The sequence below is a fragment of the Coptis chinensis genome, chromosome 1 (genome assembly GCF_015680905.1).
Source record: "Coptis chinensis isolate HL-2020 chromosome 1, ASM1568090v1, whole genome shotgun sequence".
NCBI classification, from domain to species: Eukaryota; Viridiplantae; Streptophyta; class Magnoliopsida; order Ranunculales; family Ranunculaceae; genus Coptis; species Coptis chinensis.
This window is the reverse complement of record NC_141456.1, coordinates 40,188,821-40,197,450: the sequence shown is the minus strand read 5'-3', so window position 1 is coordinate 40,197,450 and position 8,630 is coordinate 40,188,821. Positions and strand designations below refer to the sequence as shown.

At 34.0% G+C, this 8,630-nt stretch overlaps 1 long non-coding RNA gene across 1 annotated transcript; it reads left to right on the top strand.

Moving 5' to 3' along the window:
* Positions 1-5,387: 5,387 nt before the first annotated feature.
* On the top strand, positions 5,388-6,978 carry LOC147523976 (uncharacterized). The gene is made up of 2 exons (XR_015196832.1): positions 5,388-6,360; positions 6,637-6,978. It is a non-coding gene; the product is annotated as an uncharacterized LOC147523976 (long non-coding RNA).
* Positions 6,979-8,630: the final 1,652 nt, after the last annotated feature.

Genomic DNA, 8,630 nt, shown 5'->3' with positions numbered 1-8,630 from the left:
ATAGAAACCACAGAGACACATGAATTATGTGAAGCTGCATTTGAGCATGAGGATGCTTTTGAACCAGGGATTACTGAAGAGAGAACCGGTGCTGAGTTTGAAGAGTTCTTTGAAAATGTCGAACTCCCATATCCAGGTTGCACCAAATACACAAAGTTGGCAGCAACAATTGTCTTGTACAAGCTTAAAGTTACGCATGGTGTTTCAGATTTGTTTTTTGATGGGCTTCTAAGGGTGTTGCAAGATATGTTACCAGCGGGGAACACCATTCCTGACTCCTCATACTCGGCAGACTCGTTAATCAAAGAGTTTCAACTCGAAGAGAAAAGGATACATGCCTGTGTTAATGATTATTATCTTTTTAGGGATGAGAAAATTGATACATGTCGGAAATGCAATTCTTCGCGATGGTTCGTGGATGACAAGACCAATGAGATTAAGAAAAGTGTTCCCGCAAAGGTGTTAAGATATTTTCCTTTAATACCAAGGTTTAAAAAACTGTTTCAATTCCCAAAGTTAGCTGAACAATTAAGGTGGCATCACAATAATAAGAGTACAAATGGTAACATGCGACACCTAGTACATTCCGAGGCATGGCAAGAAGTTGAGAAGAAATGGCCATCGTTCTCAGCAGAGCCACGAAACCTTAGACTTGGTCTTGCTGTTGATGGAGTTAACCCATTTAGTAATCTTAGCTCAACACATAGTTGTTGGCCAATCATGTTGTGTACGTACAATCTCTCGCCATAGTTATGCATGAGAAAGGAACATTTGATGCTAGCATTATTGATTCCTGGAAAAAAGCAACTTGGAAATGAAATCGACGTATATCTACAACCACTTATTGATTATTTAACGGAGTTGTGGAATAAGGGAGTGGAGGTTTATGATGCATTTACTAAGACCATCTTTAACCTAAAGGTGGTACTAATGTGGACTATGAATGATTTTCCCGCCATTGATCCCTGGCAGCGGCGCCATTGATCTGACTGTAAAACAGCGGTCGGGATTGTCATTTTGTTTACATTTCAATAAAATTGTAAAACGTTATTTATAAACAAAACTAATCTGATCACGTGAATTTGTGAAAGTGAATTTAGGTGAGAAAATGATGAAAATAAAAGAAAATAGACTTTGATTTCAGAGATAGAAAATCCGTTTAAGCGAATCATATCTCTATTAAAGAGTTAGTCTCAATTTTTTTATCCCTAATAACGACTATTCATTTATGAACGAGCGTTATTAGTGCGTGGAATCGATTAAGAACCCTATTTCTGGGTCAACTTACTCAATTTCTAATCGTTATAATTATCGAAACACCCTCCCTAACGAAGATAATCCTCACTCGGGCAGAGTTTCTGCTCTGAGATCACAGAACTAAGGTGTTAAGTTGTTCTAATTAACATAAAATAAAACTGAATTAAAAACATTTTAATTAAAAACTGAAAATTAAATTCTTCATTACAGTAGAAAAACTGTAAAACTACTCTAAATCCTATGATTGAATGGTAACCATTCAATGAGAAAAACTAAAACTAAGACCCTTATATTTATAGTTGAATGGACGGTCATGATCGAATCTTAGAAATCTGATCTAACGACTGAGAATTGATCACTATTCAACTTTTGACTTTAAGGAATAGTAAGCACTATTTGACACTATTCAACACTATTTGACACTGTTCGGAACTATTAATCTTTTGACTTTACAAAAAGTTAAATAATAAAAAATCTAAAATATCTACGTCATCTTCGATAAATAGTAATGTGCTTGGCTTTATCTCTGATTTCAAACCATATGTCCATTTTGTAAAAGCAATATACCGTTGCGTAGAGTTTTCTACGCTGATCATTTTGACAGGTTATATGCTTCAATCAGAGTTAGGAAACGGAAGATGTCGCCGTTTGAACTTTCTCCTAATCTTCGGACTATTTTAGGTTAGTTTGACCAAGTCTTGACCCGAAAATGACTCCTTTGGCTGGCTAAGGGGATTAGGTTTGTTCTTTTGACTTGTTTCATGGCTCTTTCCATAGTGGGGCCCATTCCAATGGGGGGGGGCATAGCTTTTATCAGTGAGACCCGAAAATCGACTTTTTGCAAAATTTGGCATTGGATATAGCAGGTTGCACTGATCTTTTGGTCAGGTCACTTGTAGAATTTGGAGTTTAGAATAAGAAGAAATGAGCTCTTAATTTGGTTGACCTTTTGGCACTATTGACTTGTTTTGACCCGTTGAGTCTATGAGCTTTATTTTGGTATTTGTGAGCATTAACCGGTTGAGACAGAAGATTTCAAGACCAAGTTTTATTCGATCGTATTATGTGTTAAAACACAGGTTTTGTGTGTATTTTATCGTTGACTGTCAAAACCTGTGAAAACATGAAAATACAATTAATTTATATTTATTAAACACATAATTGACCTAAATGTAATACGGGGTTTAAAACACAGTTTTGTGTACTTATCATGAGTCTTAAGGCTAGTGACAAGAGTGTTGCTATGATAGGTGGACCAAGGAGCGAAAACAAGTCTTCATGGGCAAGGTGGAGGCGATTGGTTCTACTCAAAATGGCGCATCGGCGAGAGCCTATGGGCTAGGTTCCCAAGGAGCGAAAGCAAGTCTTCATGGACAAGGTGGAGGCGGTTGGTTTTGCTCAAAATGGTGCATCGGCGAAAGTGTTCGGGCTAGGTTCCCTTCGGGGTTGATGAGCATTCAGACAATGTAAGCCTTCGGGCTAGTGTCACTACTACAAAAATGCACATATACCACGGTAGGTTAGAATGTGTATACCACTATTTTTGTAAAAACAGTGGCCAATATCTATATACCACGGTAGAAATTAGTTTAACATTTTTTATAGTAGTTCATGCCACTTGTTTGTGAAAACCGTGGCATCTAATCTGCTATATTCCCATATACCACGGCACTACAAGCGATATCCCACTACTTATATAAAACAATGGCTTATGTTTTGACTAAAGTTATGGACCGTGGCGATAAAATCTTATGTTTTGACTAAAGCCTTGCCCTCGCTCTTTTTCTCTGCAACTTCCATTGGAATAGACTCTACATCTTTCCAAGTCCCCCACCAAATTTTACTTTTGTGGAGTAACGGAAAAAATGGTTCCTCAGCCTCTCTTTCTCTTTCTATGCTAGTTTTCCCTCCGCCACTCTCTGGTTATCACTCGGCCAACCCCTCTGTCAACCTCTCTTCTCTTAAAAATGGTTAGTTTTTAAGATTTTCAATGTTAGGGTAAAAACTTTAGACTTTTTTGTTGAAAAAAAAAGAACAATAGAAGTTGCTCATCTTCAAAATGTCCAAAATCTTTCTCTTTCGTTTCTTCAGATCAAAATATAATACAACAAGTAATAAAAACCACCGAAACCCAAATCTGCAATTGTTTTTATTCTATCATCATGTTTACATGTTGGGACTTTCAATTCAATAGATTTGGTTGAGTTTTATGCTTTTTAGCTGAACAGGTGACTTGGGTGTCTTTCAAATTATTGAATTATTGAATTTTGAGACAAATTTGACAGATTAATTGATTAGTAGTGCGTACTAGCTTATGTTTTAGTATAAAGATCTACCCTTTTGACTAATTCATAATTATGATAATTGGTTTATGGGAAGTAATATTGGTGAAGGAAAGAGAGGGGGATAAGTATGGCTAATACTGCTGCAGCTTGTGTCGAGAGGGCAACTAGCTTAGTGATATGCTGGTTGGTTCAGATTGGGGGTTAAACATTGAGGTATGTTTCTACATTTTGCATGATTCAAGTTTGTTTTTATTGATCACAACTCTAAATATGACTGCTGATGATCGTATTGTGATAATTAGTGTAAATGGTTGTTAGTGGGTGGAAAAAGATAATTAACCAGAAGAAATGAAGCCATTGTCTCTTTTTCCATTAACATTAGTCTTTGCTAAACCAGCTCATCAAGTCCTTCACCATTTTTGAAGAGATGAACATCGTTTGAATCAGAATTATTGAATGAAGAAATGCGAGACTTCGAAGAATAGTCTTGCTTGCGTCTGAGTGTGTGTGTGTGTTTTTGGCTTATGGGTTTATTTAATTTCATGCTCTGTTGCCTGGATTTTTTTATCTTTAAATGATGGAATGATTTATCAGTTGCCTTAGGGATGGTTAAGCAGGGGTGTGATTGTTCAACCCTTGAAGCCCTTTTTATTTTATTTTTCTTGACACCAAGATGCTTATATAGAGTAGTATCCATTATTAACTCCATGTACAAATACCTTAGTCTTAAGCTTTGTTTTTTGTACTGTATAACGAGGTTCTTGTCAATCTGTGTTTTCTAAGAAGGTGCACCTCAACCTGTTTTGACCTACTTTTTTGTTCTTTGAAGGTGCATTAATAAAGGTTTAATATAAATGTCTTGTGATTGGCTAGTTCTTCTCTTTTAGGCGGTGTTGAAGAAACAATCTGACAAAAAATTACCTATTATAAAGGTGTTGGATTTCGTTGTAGGGTGTAGTATGCACAATTCATATGTATGTGTATGATGATTTTGTTATCGTCTTAGTTTTCAATTTTCTGTTCTTTGGTATTGGGGTTTTGAGGATTTCCTCGGTTGTTTAAGCTCTTTGGAGGTATTATATATTGTCACTTATACTTAGGAACTGTATATGTGTCATATATGTTATGGGTTTAAAGTATTTCATTGTGAAAGAGTGGATTTATATACATTATAAAGTCTGAAATGTTTAAGTTACATAAGATGGCAAAGGGAGGTCCTTGACATGTACAATTAATGAGCTATTATGTGGTTTGTGGGTCAATTGGGGTTTTGTGGACTGCTACATCATGTACACCAATACATATTGAAGGATGAACTTTGAATGCTCAAAATTGAAGATTTATCTCGTAAATTAAATGGATCATTTTTTGTGGCAGTCTTTTGATCCCATTACTCTACTTGTTTAGTTTTGATTTTCCTACTATATTTCAAATAGTTAGTGGTAAGTATGAACTTAGACATGGTTAATTTTTTCTCGAACTAGTGTGCCATATATGTGCTGATATCATCTTGCCATGATACTTTATATTCCATATATGGTAGGCAGTCCAAGAGAACTTTATGGTTGAGAAGCTTTTAATTGCAATCCTATAACTTCCTGACTTAATTTTTGTATCTTTAGTGAGTATTAGGTTTTGGATTTCAATCCCCTTTATTTGCAAGTCTAATCACATGCATGTGTAGTGATATAGATAGATGCAAGCCTAAAGAAGGGGACGCCACTTACTTTTCCAATCTAGGTTTGCCTCCATATTTTATTTCATCTCTCCTTACTGAAGGTGCATATGTTGGTTTGGTTCCTATTCTATTTAAGTAGGCTTGTATGACTTTAATTTGTATCTTGGGAAAAGAAAGAAAAGGGGGTGGGTAGGATAAGGAGTTGGTAAAAGGGTCTCAAAAGCTTGTGTCTTAATGGTTTCTAAACTTTGAAAGCAAGGATATTTATTCAGTTTTATTGATAGTATATGATTCACCTGATTCTCATAATCCTTGCCTATTGAGACCATAGGTTTAAGATTTTAGCGAAAAAAGAAGAAGAGACCATAGGTTTAAGTGGCTAGACGGACAGGCAGAGAGTTAGTTATTTATAGATGATTGGTTGTACATGACTACACGAGTTTTCAAATTGTTAATTTCCTTTTGCTTGTTAAGTTAAAAGTTAAATTAAAGAAATTTAATGAGGAGTGTAGTTTCTTTTTGCTTGTTAATTTAAAAATTATATGAAGCACAAGCAAAGTAATGCTTGTAGGCTTGTATCTAGGTAATGTAAAAAGAATTGAAGCTCATACCCCAAACAATAAACATCAAAAATGTACTAGGCTTAAACAATAGCCATGCGTAGTGAGAATTGTTGATCAAAATTCTGTCACTAGTAGCATCATTACTTGGCTAGGCTAGTTCAATAACCATGTACTAGGGTTGTTGTATAGTGTTAAATATTTTATTTCTTCTTTCTAGTGGACATTCGGTTTTGATTGTCATTAACTTAACATCGTATCTTAATCGTTAATTTTTCTTTTTTAACCACACATGCCTAATCTTTTTGTAGTGGACATTGGGTTTTGATTGTTATTAATTTATCACGGATGACTTTTAATTGGTTGGATTCAATGCATAATCTACCACCTAATGATATGGATATCTATTTTAGCAGGTTTGTCATGAGTGTGTATGTATATGAAATAGTTAGATCATTACATGCTATCTTTTACTTACTAATTAAGTTTTACATTGATCTTATTTTGAAGTACGATCATGACAATAGAAAGACTTGAAGGGAAAGGATGGAAAGGTCCAGTGAAGTGGGAGAGGATTATGGTAATAAACAAATTCTTATGCATAGATACTGTGTGTTTGGAAAAATGTATGCTTATGAATAATTTCTATGTTTGTACTGAGGGCCCGTACCAACTTGGCAATAAAGAGTGGGGGTATTACGTAATGAAGTTTATGAGAGAAATAATAGAAGCTGCTTGTTTAGATAATTCTTTTGAAAATAAGGTATAAGTCGTTAGACATTAGCATTGTCTATTTTGTGTTACTCTTCATTAATTATTTAGTTATTATATTATCTTTTGATCTTTGATCGTGTAGATGACAAATCTAAGCTTCAAAGATACATACACACAAGAGAAACTTGATGCTATTCGACTTGAAATTCTTAGATTCATCCAACATAATGGAACGTTCGAGCCAAGCGTTATGTCTTAGCTGGGTTTTGACCCATTCCAGTTAAGGTTCGGTACTTGGTCGATCTCACCATTATTTTGATGTTTTAGATGGAACAAGTAGATTGCTCTTTTAATTGATGGAACAAGTTGGTCATTATTATTTTGATGTTTTGGATGGAACAAGTAGATTTGGATGGTTCTTTTATTATTTATGACTCGAAAAAGTTCGAACTTCATTTAGCAATTCAATGTCTAAATTTATTTCTTTTGTTTGTTGCACTATAAATTGTTTATTTGAGCAATGTGTTTTTAAATCCAGTGTGGATATAGTGAAAATGGGTAGGTTACAGGTTCCAGGGTTGAATACGATGAAAATCGAATAATTAGGGGTTTTTATTTTTTTTTTAAATGTCATTAAACCACGGTTTTGCAATAACTGAGGTATAAGGAGATTATTATAAACCACGGTTTTTATCAAACCGACGTATTTATCATAACTATTTCCCACGGTCCACATCGAATAGAGCAAACTATAAGGACTATTAACCACGGTTCGCAAATCATAATACCACGGTGTTGACAAAAACCGTGGTATATAATATGTACTTTTTACCACGGTTCTATTAAAAGTATTTGTCACGGTAGCTGTTACCACGGTTGGAAAATAGTGGCTAAAAGCTTTTTACCACTGTATATAACAGTGGTATATGAGCTTTTCTGTAGTAGTGTGTCTTTCAATGTAACTGGCGTGGGTCTACCTTAACCCTCTAAATATTTCAAAAAAAAAAAAAAAAAAAAAAATCAACAAAAATCTCAAAAACTGCAAAATAATCAATAAAATATGATTAGATCGAATAGCAGTAAGTGAGGTATCGATCCACATCTTGACGTGAATAAATGGGGGAGAAGAGATTTCATAAACCAATAGCTAACTTGGTGATTAATATTAAAACAATTATTGAGAATCTCTAATTTCTTATCTAAACTAAAAATAAAAGTAACTTGTAAGGAAATAATGACTAACTAAAGTAATTAATTTTCAAAGATCAATTTATTAAAACCCTTGGTAGAAAGTTACTAACTCACCAACAATTCTTGTATTTCATTTTTATACCTCTTGTTAATTTCTCCGAAACTTCACTAAATCTTAAATGCTAGTTCTAGAATTAGTGGAAAATATAACTTTAAAAACATAATAAAACATCTCAATATTAAATTCAATATTCTATTCTCTTTTACTCCAAATGAGAAATTTTAGGCATTCGATGTCCACAATAAGAAGTACAAAAAATCCCAAAAATCCCTTAATAACTAATAAAGTTGAGTCTAGCTAAAATATTTTTAACAAAAAAAATAAATTAACAATGGAAAATACCCCGTATTGGGTATTTTCCACGGTAATAGAAATCATGTTAACCTTAGTGTAAAAATCAATTAAATAGAGATATCATTGGATTTCATGTTATGAAAAATGCATATAGTGGAGATTCTAACAAAAAGGACAAAAACAAAATAACAAAAATTTCATGGAGAGTTTTCACTTTCCACCATGGGGTGGAAGCTTAGCCCTCCATGCTATTAATTAACATGAAAGAATAATTAATTAAAGACGAGATATAATAAACATTGAAACTGCCTGTATTGATTTGATGTTGATATTTGAAAAATTACACACTCTAGAGCACTTTTCCTCACTAATTAAATGAACAAAAACTAGAAAGCAAAATTTCTACTAATTGAATACTAAAATGGAGATAAAATGGGAGTTGAATGGGGGTCCTTCAATGCTAATTATATTATCTATTTATAGCTTCTAGAAACAAGATCTTGGTGCATAGCTAGTAATTCGCCGTTTAATTCGCGAATTATGCACAAATTATAAGGTTTTGCGAATTAAACGAATAAGTCGGTGAAGTT